A 12225-nucleotide genomic window follows, 5' to 3' on the forward strand; every position below is an offset into this window, starting at 1 on the left:
AAATAACAAATAAAACAACGTAAAATAACACCCTCCTAAAACAGAAATTTTTAGAAATTACAGAAAATATTTCCATGTTTAAAACTCTTCCTAGGTTACAAAATAAATTAGGAGTTTTTTTAAAAGAAAAAAAATTTAGTGAGTATATAGATCATCTGTTTTCCTTCTATAGCAAGCACAAAACAGCGTTTAAGTTCAAAAGCATCTATAACATTAAACAATGCTACATTTAAAAATAAAATATACCTACTAAAAAAAAAAATAGCTCACCTTAATTGAAGGATAAACTTTATTTTTAAGCACTGAATGATTCCCAAACATACTGTATATGTTGCATAATGCTAACAAGACATTTCGTAATAGTGCTATAATGTTAAAATTCCCAAACTATGCACATGGCTATCAAATATATGCACTTTTCTACAAAAACATTTTGGTCAGACATTATTCATCTAGAGAAAAAAAGAAAGAAAAAACAATGGAGATCAAAAACTTGCTCTACATGAGGTATATGGCAATGTGTCTTCACTTAAGCCACATGCTAAAAAATAAAAGACTGGGATCAGAGACCTGTACTGGAATCCCACCTCTCACACTAATTAGCATACAACATCCCTCAGTCTCAATTTTCCTCATCAGTAAAATGAGTCTCATGCCACCTACTCTTACAAGATTGATAGGAATATTAAATAAAACAGGTTAAGTTTAAAGGAATCCAGTCTTATTATTTGGTAATTACACTATAAGCAAGGGAAATGTCTTTAAAAAACAGTTGATTTTTTAAAAGGAAAAAATAATAAATAATAGGTTGTAAGAGCTAAACACAATGTAAACAATACTCAAGTTGAATATACAGGCCAAACTCCTTTATTTTACCTATGAATAAATAAAAGCTTGGCAAGCTTAAGTGACCAGCCCAGAGTTGAAAAAGCAGGCAGAAAAAGGGCTAAAATCTTGCTTAATTCCTAAATGTGGTATACATTTTATAGAGCACTTTCATGTATAAGATCCAATTGATGTCCATGATAAAATAGTTAATCTGACTCATGAGAAAACCCAAGGCACCAAAGTCAGTCAGCTTCTTAGTTATAGAACTGTGACTAAAACCTGATGATGAATACTGTCTCTCTCTCTCTGTTTTTGTGGGGGTGGGGGGGAGCAGGTAGGGGTAGAGTAGGCGTCTAACTGTGTTGCTCAGGCTGGTCTTGAACTCCTGGGCCCAAGCAATCCTCTTGCCTTGGCCTCGCAAAGTGCTGGGATTATAGGCATGACTTACCATGTATGGCCTATGTCTCTTAAAATCGAGATTGAAAGCCTTTCTTACTTATAATTTAACTAATACAAAAATTGCCTTAGCAAACAATCACAATTTTATTCAGTCAATAATTTTTTTTTTTTTTTTTTTTGAGGCAGAGTCTCACTCTGTTGCCCAGGCTAGAGTGCAGTGGCATGATCTCGGCTCACTGCAATCTCCACCTCCCGGGTTCACGCCATTCTCCTGCCTCAGCCTCCCGAGTAGCTGGGACTACAGGCACCTGTCACCATGCCTGGCTAATTTTCTGTATTTTTAGTAGAGACGGGGTTTCACCATGTTACCCAGGATGGTCTCAACCTCCTGACCTAATGATCCGCCCGCCTCGGCCTCCCAAAGTGCTGGGATTACAGGCGTGAGCCACCGTGCCCGGCCTCAGTCAATAATTATTTTTTAAAGTCACACTACAAAGACATAAATGTTTCCATGTTGTATTTAAGAGACTCAATCAGCTTAACATAAAAATGTTCATAATAGGAGCAAATTAAATTGCCAAAGACACATTTTTAGGCCTATTTCCCAAAGCTCAATTGATATCGGCTTAATATAATGTAGCAAGACTTACTTTTATTCTGTTTGTTCATAGATTATTTAAACCAGATAGTTGGGTTAGTGAGTCACTGAGTATATGCTTGAGTATGATACTGAATCCATGTTTCTATCATGAATGACTCTAATATTCACATACTTTAAAATTACTTAATCAATCCTTTACACTGTCCTTTCTTCATGTAGGATTTTCAAGCTAACGCTTCTATAAGTAGGTCAATCGTTCTTAGACTTAAATTGAGATGATTCACTTTCACAAATAATTATGTTACAAATACTGCATTGTTTTGCAGCTGAGGGGACAGCCAGGCTGGAAAACTAATTAAAAGAAAAGGATTCAAGTGGAGAGGAGCCAACTGAACAATATGGTATCTAAAAAACAGACACATTTACAATACATGTTTCTGAGTGTCACTAAGAAAATATACATCTGCTTGATATTCCAAATTCTTCCTTTAAAAAGGATCAAGCATTATAGGAAGATTTCTGGGTTTAAGAAGAAGACATGGAACAGCAATGTAGGAAGTCAGGGCTTAGCCGCCATGATAGTTTTCACATCATTTGTGCAAACATAATAAGAGCATACCCCCAAATAAGTCTTTGTTCAAAGCCACTTCGAAAGATGTGAAAATGCATGCACAAAAGTAATCTCTGAGTTTTGCAACTACTAACTGGCAACACTGTTGTTGGGTAGGTGAGAACACAAAAGAACAATAAATCAATACACAAATTAACAGTAACCACTCACACTAATTTCATATGAATTAGAAGAATCAATATATAATTTGGGTGGGAATTCAGCACTCTTGAAATAGTCATGGCCAGACAGTACCATCAAATTAACTACTTAGCTCAGTTCACAAGACTTCATTTGTGCTCAGCAAGGACTATCACTGAATAGGGAACAGCCTGAATGTGGCAAGCTTTTCATTGAATTAAGATAGTGTATATACCTTAAGGTATGTTGCTTGTCTGTCTTCTAAGAATTTTTTAAGCTACATTTGAAAAAACATGATAATACAATTGTGAGTCTCCTTAGTGTTATATTTATAATTAGATAAGCAAAATAGTAAGTGTAGGTGTGTTAGAGATTCAAGTAAAAAAAAAAAAAACAAGGCCCAGCTTGTGACAAAGCATCACTACAGATCCCCCTACAGCTCAGTTCCCTACAGCTTCCTCAGCCATAGCTCTAAACAAGCCACAGAAATCAGAATGATCATGCTGAAGCATCTTATGGATTAATAAAGACAGATCAATTCTGTATAACCTATTTTGCTTTTTATTCAAATTATCTAAAATTGATAATTTGTAATTGGCTGTTAAGAAACATAATTACTGGAGCACTCCATTTCTCAATCACCGTGGATACGCAGGCATTTACTGCAAACATGGCCCTCTATTTAGAGCAATTCACATGTAAAGCACTCCACTAATTACACTCTTTATTCAATACACATCTATTAAGCACTATTGTATACTAGGCACTATTGGTATTAGAGAAATACCATGCTGAATCAAATTAGCCCCTGCCTTCAGAGGCAGAAGGCTTTGCTTACAGACATGCAAACATTACATAATGAGACAAGTGCCATAACAAGATGTATACAAACCACTATGGAAATACACAAAGGGAAGGACTTAATTCTTCCTGGGGAGGTGAAGAAAAAAGGCTTGTCAGACTACCTAATATTTAACTGAGTGTTAAAGGGTCAGTATAAGTTTGTTTGGTAGATATACTAGAGGTTGTTCATGAGAGAGGATGTGACAGACACACAGCCTGTGCAAAGTTGGGAGGGCAGAAAAGAGTACTTGCTTGGAAAGACAACAGAGCTCGGTAATAGGTAAGAATGAAAAAGTAAGTATGATCAGAATGAGGCAGGAAAATATGGTTTGGAGGCAGGGAACATAAAGCCAATTCACACTTCAGCTATAACAGGAAATATCCTCTCCATAGGGTATATGCCGTAAATGACTTCATAACTTTACTTCATCCTCTTCATTTACATAGGGCGTACCCCAAGTAAAGGGTATTTAAACTCATGAAAAACTCTGTAACAGGGCCTTTGAGCCCCTATGCTCAGGCCTACTCCCACACTGTGGCATGTACATTCATTTTCAAGAAATCCCTTCATTGCTTCCTTGCTTTGTGCGTTTTGTCCAATTCTTTGTTCAAGGTGCCAAGAACCTGGACACTCTCCGCCGTTAACAAGAATAGGGCACAAAGATTCTTCAACAGGCCATGTTAAGACTTCATCTTGATGAAAATGTGGGGGCACTGAAAAGTTTTGAACACCGGTGTGGTAACAGTTTGAGTTTTAGACAATTATTTCTGGGCATACAAGAAAAGGACAGACCAGAAAGAATAAAGCCTAAAGGTAATGAAGTCTGGTGGACCTATTATAAGATTATTAAAATCAGTCAGGTGCGGTAGCTCATGCCTATAATACCAGCACTTTGGGAGGCCAAGGCGGGAGTATAGCTTGAGCCCAGGAGTTCAAGACCAGCCTGGGTGACATAAGGAGACCCTATCTCTCCAAAAATTTAAAAATTGGCCAGGCACAGTGATACATGCCTGTGGTTCCAGCTACTGAGGAGATTGAGGTGTAAGGACTGCTTTAGTCTGCAGTGAATTATGATCATCACTGCACTACAGCCTCCAGCCTGGGTGACAGAGCAAACCCTGTCTCAAAAAATTATTAAAATCACTACTATCCTTAGATCAAGGCAATAGGATTTGGTCCTCCTAGCCATATCTCTCCCCCAAGAAGTGAGCAGAGCAGAGGGCCAAATCTTAGTGCCTTACTGGATCTATCTCCAGAAATCACTTTCTATCTAGCTGAAACCCCAGAACTCTGCTCAAATGGCCCTGAGTCCACTTCCAAGACAGGTCCTCATTCAGATATATGCACCACTAGGCCTGAAGGGGAGATGAGGGACAGCTGTTGAGAGGAAATGGGGGCTATGGAGAGAGCTTGAACATTTTGCCAAAATTTAAAAACACATACATTTTAAATTTAAAATATATATACTTTAGAAATACATCATATTTTTAATATATATAAAACTATAAATTGAGAATTAGCAACTTCATACCATACTCATGAATAACTGAATATTTGTGCCTAGAAACCTAAGGTTATTTATGATATAGAGTATTAACCTGAAATTTTTAAAAATTTAATGTTTCAAGAAGATCTGAAATAATTATTTAACAGACAAAAAATATTTTCCCTATAAGACAGACATACAAAAGTCAAGATCAACTTCTCAGAAAGTCAAAGCAATTTGAAGATAGATGTGCCAAACAGGTGTTCCTAACAGCTTTGTTAAAAAAAAAAAAAAAAAAAAAAAAGACATTTAGTGAAGGATCAATGTGTGGACTAAAGGCACATATTTGTTATACACAAATGAGCTAATGTATTGTACTGCTCTTCTCATTAGCTACAGAGATGCATTACCCTCACATTAAATACTCAGTGAGTAAAACACTCTGGCAAGCATCTGTTGGCTAGTAACAAAGAAAGCCATGAACCCTCTGAGGCCAATTTCCATCCAGCTGCAAGCATGGAAGCAGCAAACACATGCACTGCTTTTCAATATCAACCCCAAATAACCGTGAAAAAGAAACTCCTCGGCTATTCTGTGGCAAAGGCATTCCAAGTATCGATTGATCGTGTATGCTAAACAAGACACCTGGAAAAAGTTAACTCCCTAAATCCAGGCTGGCATTTAACTTGCTTGTTACCAACAGACTGTGGTAGAAGTGACACTGTGTGACTTCCAAGGTTATGTCAAGAAAAGCCATGCAGGTTCTAGGACTAAGTTTGGGGTGGCTGCTACACAGCAATGTTGCCAGACAGAATTTGGTATGTGAAACTAGGATACTAACATAACAAAAACCTAAAAGATGCAACACCGGTTTCAAGACTGGGTGGTGGACCGAAGCTGGACCCAGGCTTGAAGAGCCTGGTAGAAACTATTGAAAAGGAATTAAAGGAGAGTTAAATGTTTTCAGAAAGACCTTGTTATGAAGTGGCAGAAAACTTAGCAAAACTGTTGCCTGCGGTAAGGTAAAAAACAGAAAATGTTGGTAATGAACTACTACTTCTACCTAAGGTAATTTCAAAGCAGAATGTCCAAACTGTCAACTGGTTTCTTTCATATGTATAATATAAGGTAAAAAAAGAGAAGACCTAAAGAAGAAAGTACTTTTCCAGCAGAATTTAGGGGAAATACAAAGAAGTCAGCAATTGCTGGGTCCAAAAATAAAACTATTTCTCATCCACAATGTCTCCCAGCAGAGAATGCTCAAAGTAAGAAAAGGTCTGAGGACAAAGATCAAACATAGGATGCAGAAAAGAAAAATCTCATCTCAAGATAGAGACGAAAGCCAAAGGTGTTACTGTAAAATCCTTTGTTACATTTCTCTCCTGATTTCTTCTTCATGGTCTTCTTCCCAGTTCCTTTTTCTGCACTTGTCCACTAAATCTAGATGTCCCTGAGGATTTTGTCCTCAATCCTCGGCACTTCCTTCTTCAATCACTCTCTAAAATCTATTAACCTCAAAAACTCTCTCTCCCTTTCAAGCCTCCACCTCCCTCTAAGAACAGCAGACAGATCTGTACAGCTCCACTCAACTATCTCAGAGAAACATCAAACTAAATATTGCAAAATCCTATCTTCTACTCCAAAAGTTCCTTCTATACCTGAATACACACTGGAAAGGAATGACTAGAAACAAATAGTACCACACCCATTAAATTGCCCAACTTGAGAGTCATCTCTGATTTCTACACTTCCTTCTCCTCACCCAACACCAATATTTAATTAGTCACCAATTTCTATGAATTCCACCTGCTAAACCTTTCTAGCATCTGCCCCTCTTCAAGTTATCTCCTATCTGGACTATATATAGCCTTCTAAGTGGTCTCTCCATTCCAAAATATCTTTCATACTACTCTCGAAACCATCTTCTTAAAATAAAATATTAGCCATGTTAATCTCCTGGTGAGAATCCTTCAAGAGCTCCCAATCAAAACCCTTTGATACAGCTTACAGGTAGGTACTTTGTGATCTGGCCTTTCCCTGCAAACTGTCCCCACATATCATTTATTCCAACCATGCCAAAAAACAGGACTTATACTCATGGTGGTTATGAATACATAGTTTTCTCTCTGCCTAGAAAGTGTTGTCTCTTGTTATGAATACTGAGTACGTTTTTGTCCATTAATTTAACGGTTTTAGAACACTTAGTAGGGCCGGGAGTGGTGGTTCATGCCTGCAATCCCAGCACTTTGGGAGGCCGATGGGGGAGGATCACAAGGTCAGGAGATCAAGGCCATCCTGGCTGACACGGTGAAACCCTGTCTCTACTAAAAATACAAAAAATTAGCCAGGCATGGTGGTGGGCACCTGTAGTCCCAGCTACTCGGGAGGCTGAGGCAGGAGAATGGTGTGAACCCAGGAGGCGGAGCTTGCAGTGAGCCAAGATAGTGCCACTGCACTCCAGCCTGGGCGACAGAGCGAGACTCTGTCTCAAAAATAAAAAACAAAAAAAAACCCACGTAACTCTGTGGTAAATCTGGCAGGCACATGAAAATAAATGAGAAACACTACCTGCCTCTTCTCTGGAAGCACACTGCCTAGAAAGAAAGAAAATAAGTACAACACAGGGATTTATAATGGAAAGTAGCATGGTATAGTGGACTGATTTCTTGCAGGAGGTGGAGAGATATGATTAATAGACAGTAAGCAAAACAATGGAATAAATACAATATGATCTCCTGGATCAGCAAGTTTCCTTGATATAAGTAATTTAAAACATTTTAATACTATTATACATACTTATTATAAGTAAAATACAAATTTACATGAAAGATGCAATAAAAGACTTAAAAATTCATGGGCCATTTTGGGCAAGAATGACTGTTCAGATTAGAATTTAAAGTAAACACTAAGCAGAAGAGGAGCCACTTTAAGTCAGAGAGACCCTTTTATAATTGAGCAAGTCACACCACATTTTGGCCCCGCCTACTCAAAAAGCCAACCCTAGTTCAGTTCAAGTTCAAGTTCAGTGAAGCAATACTGAAAAATCAACAAGATTCTGCAGGACCCTTTGCTGCAGCCAGCATACCTCTATACGGCCTCTATACAGGGCTACAGACCTGGCATAGAAGAAGGCTTACTCAAGACCAAGGAGTCTTGAACTCATCCATTTTGGGGGGTCCAGATTAAAGTTGCCTGTAACTATGTAAATCCGGTCTAAGAAGGCTGAGAAAAAGTTTACCCTGATTCCAATTCCTGTAGAATCGGAATTATAATAGAAAAACTGCTGATCCCCTCCCAGAATATCAGCCCTGGAAAAGTTACAGCCCTGGAAAAAGGGAGAGAACTCAGAAAAATCCCTGGGTTGACTTGACTAGGACTCCTGTGCGTGGAATGTGGCTTAGGCCTGAGACAAGAGGCAGTCCAGCAAAGCTGTGGGATAACAAACGAGAAAAAGAACTACTAAAGTTCTATTTTGCTTCTCTTGTATCCCAGCGCCCATGTGCATACGACCTGGCCCCAAATGTGCATTACTCAGTGATAAAAATTCAGAACAGTGGTTCCCTCTGGTGAGGGATAAGAATGTCAAGGAAGAAGTCTGAAGGAACTTAAGGGGTAATAAAATGTTTTGGATTTTTACAGGACAGTAGCTACATGAGTATACGCATTCATCAAATCTCACTCAACTGTATATTTAAGAGCTGAGTATTTTATCGTAAAATTGAAATTTATACCTCAACTTTTAAGTTTTTCTTAAAAGATCACAATAGATACTACTTTAGATCATTCAACCGGCAAAATTTAAAAGTCTGAAAAAAGCAAGTATTAGAGAGGCTGTAAAACAACAGGATTTCTTATACATCAATGGTAGGAGAATAAAATTGCATAAGCCCTTTGGAAATACACTTCGTATTATATCTTTAAGTTTAACATTCATTACCCTATGACCCAGCAATTACATTCATAAGTGTGTATACTCAATAGAATCTCTTGCATATGCATAAGAGATTGACAAGAGTCATGGATAGTAATGTTTCTTACAGCAATATTAAAAATTGCAAACACCTGAAAATAAGATTCTTATTCTTAATCCCAGGAATAAATTGAGCATGATCACTTTCAAATATTTAAGTTGTCTTTATGTTTCAACAATAACCCAGTTTTTATACATATTATAGTTTATTCAAGGTGTGCATATATAGAAATCCAAAATTAAGGCACAGAATTAAGGCATTACAATGATTTTGTATTTTTAAAAGATGGAGTTTATTTATTCAACATGACTTTTACAGGAGTAAAGATAGAATTCATCTAAATGCTGGTTACATAAATTATACTACAACCACACACGAAATATCCTGTGGCTATAAACACGAATGAAGTAGATCTACATATATGGAAAAATCTCCAAGATACAGAAGTAAGTTTAAGAAGCAAAAAGTAGGCTAGGTCCAGTGGCTCACGCCTATAATCCCAGCACTTTGGGAGGCTGAGGTGGAAGGATTACCTGAGCCCAGGAGTTCAAGACCAGCCTTGACAACGTAAGAAGACCCAGTCTCTAAAAAAGAAAAAAACATACATTAGCAGCGCATGGTGGCACATGCCTGTAGTCCCAGTTACTTGGTAGGTGAAGTGGGAGGATCATGTGAGACCAGGAGTACAAAGCTGCAGTGAGCTGTGATCATGCCATTGCTCTTCAGCCTGAGTGACAGAGTAAGACACTGTTTTTGTTTTGTTTTGTTTTTTTAAATGAGACAGTCTTACTCTGTTACCCAGTCTGAAATGCAGTGGTGCAATCTTGGCTCACTGCAACCTCCGCCTCCAGGGTACAAGCGACTCTCGTGCCTCAGCCTCCCAAGTAGCTGAGACTACAAGCATGTGCCATTACAACTGGCTAATTTTTGTATTTTTAATAGAGATGGGGTTTCACCATGTTGGCCAAGGCTGGTCTCAAAAGCCTGACATCAAGTGATCTGCCCACCTCAGCCTCCCAAAGTGCTGGAATTACAGGCATGAGCCAAGACTCTGTCTTAAAAAAAGTAAGAAGCAAAAAGTAAATTCTCACAGATCAAAATAAACTCCATATATATTGATGCATATGTATGTTTGCAAAAATAACTTAAAAGTAAATAAACTGCTAATGTTAGTTTCTTTTGAAAATAGAGACAGAAGATCTAAGGTGAAAGATTTACTTTTTTACATTTGGACTATCTATGAATCATTTTATACTATCTAAATTTCTGACCACATACCTTTTCTATTTTTTAAATTACAGAGAAGAAGAGACAGAGGCCCTCGAAAACTTTCTCTATTTCTAGTAAGCAAACTCTTCCATGACCCACAGTAGTTATTCCAAACCTTTACCACTCCCCTTAAATCCCGTATCTCAGTCCTGTCGCCTTTTCCCACATGGCCAAGCCAAGGACCTTGTCCTCTGCTTCAGAGGAAATGAAAACTCCCTATATTTCCTAATTCACATCCACAAATTTGTCACTAGCTGCATCCATGAGCACTTCCTTCCCTCAGAAGAAAAAAGCCATTCCCGGCAAATCTTATGTTATATCATGTGTTCTACATGCAATCTGCCATTTCTGCAAGGAGCCTGTTCTATTATTCTCCTCTCTCTCTCTACTTCCACAATTTTGCTCTTACCTGTTTCCTTTTTCCCCTACCTCTGTATATATGCAAGTTCAAGCCTCTCCTATATTAAAAAGTACCCTATGTTCCCCTCTATCTAGCACCCAAAACTCATTCCTTCTGTTCACAGTTAAACTTCTCACAAGAGTAGTCTATACTCTTTGACAGTCTCTTCTTCATCTCCCATTCACTGCTCAACACACTAGAATCTGTCCTCTGTCTCCACTGCTACTAAAAACAAAAAACCAGTCTTACTAAGGTCACTAAAAGACCAAACCAAAAGTCATGCTGTAAACTTTATTTTATTTGATCTTTCTCTGTAGCATCTGACACTAATGACCACTGCCACCCTTTTCGAAACACTCTAATCTCTTCGCTTCTGTGATATTTCTCTCTCCCGGCTCTGCACTGAGCACTGGGGGATTCAAAAATGAAAATGACAAAGTCCCTGACTTCAAGAAGCATAGTTTCTAAAATGAGAGAAATATATACAAACAATCACAACATAGTGAAAAAGTACAAAGTGCGGTGATAGCTTAGCAATCAACTTTATATGGGGAAGCGAGAGAGCACTTGAGGAGGAGGAAACTAGCATGTGCAAAGTAACATATAAATCAGTATGGTTTGTACAGAAATTTTAATGGATAACGATTGAACACACAAGTTTTGAAATCAAACAATCTGATTCTATCTATTCTGAGGTTAAAATAACAGTCTTTACCTCATAGGACTACTGTGAAGATTACATGAAATGCTAAATATAAACCACTTAGCATAGGGTCTGGCATATACAGAAAGATCTCAGTAAGCGTTATCTCATATACTTTCTGACAAAAACATTCAACAAACTATGACTAAAAGAGAACTTCCTAAACCTGATAAAGGGCAGTTATGAAACACCCATAGTTAACATCTTACTTGATCCTGAAAGACTGAATGCTTTTGCCCTAAGATCAGAAACAAGACAAGGGCTGGGTACAGTGGCTCACGTGTATAATCCCAGCACTTTGGGAGGCTAAGGCAGGAGGATCACTTGAGCCCACGAGTTTGTGACCAGCCTGAGCAACATGGCAAAACCCCATCTCTTCAAAAAAATATAAAAATAAGCTGGGTATGATGGCGCCTGCCTGTAGTTCCAGCTACTTGAGGGACAGAGGCAGGAGGATCACCTGAACCCAGGAAGTCAAGGCTGCAGTGAGCCATGTTCACACCGCTACACTCCAGCCTGGGCAACACAGTAAGACCTTGTCTCAAAAAAAAAAAAAAAACGGTTTCAGCCAGAGCAGTTAGAGACATGAAAGGAATCTAGATCAGAAAAGAGGTAAAACTATCATTATAATATGATGACATAATCTTACGTATTAAAAAGCCCTAAGTAATCTATAAACAACTATTACAATTAACAAATAAGTTCAGCAAGGTTGTGTGATACAAGAATCAATTATATTTCTATATACTAGTAATGAATAATCCAAAAATGAAATTAGAAAAAAAAATTCACTTAGAATACTATTAACAAAATAAAGTACTTAGGAATAAATTTAACAAAAGAATTACAAGACATACACTGAAAATTATAAAACATTGAAAGAAATTAAAGAAGACCTAAATAAATGGAAAAACATCCAGTGTTTACAGATTGGATGACTGACTGTAAAGTCCCCAAACTGATTTAAAGATTC

At 37.8% G+C, this 12225-nt stretch overlaps 1 protein-coding gene and 1 long non-coding RNA gene across 49 annotated transcripts in view; one reads left to right on the top strand and one right to left on the bottom strand.

Annotated features, from left to right (window-relative positions):
• PEAK1 (pseudopodium enriched atypical kinase 1) overlaps positions 1-12225 on the bottom strand; it is a 319366-nt gene that overhangs the window by 245882 nt on the left and 61259 nt on the right. For 7 of the 48 annotated variants that reach the window (XM_063652384.1, XM_063652368.1, XM_063652385.1 and 4 more), the window contains one exon: positions 9414-9464. The exons of the other annotated variants lie outside the window; for them this stretch is intronic. The gene's annotated coding sequence lies outside the window, so the exon portion shown is untranslated. The remainder of the gene's footprint in view (positions 1-9413; positions 9465-12225) is intronic. 48 annotated transcript variants of the gene reach the window in all.
• The window catches only part of LOC129014453 (uncharacterized), a 57879-nt gene that overhangs the window by 34813 nt on the left and 10841 nt on the right, over positions 1-12225 (top strand). The window lies entirely within an intron of this gene.

The sequence above is a fragment of the Pongo pygmaeus genome, chromosome 16, assembly GCF_028885625.2.
Source record: "Pongo pygmaeus isolate AG05252 chromosome 16, NHGRI_mPonPyg2-v2.0_pri, whole genome shotgun sequence".
NCBI classification, from domain to species: Eukaryota; Metazoa; Chordata; class Mammalia; order Primates; family Hominidae; genus Pongo; species Pongo pygmaeus.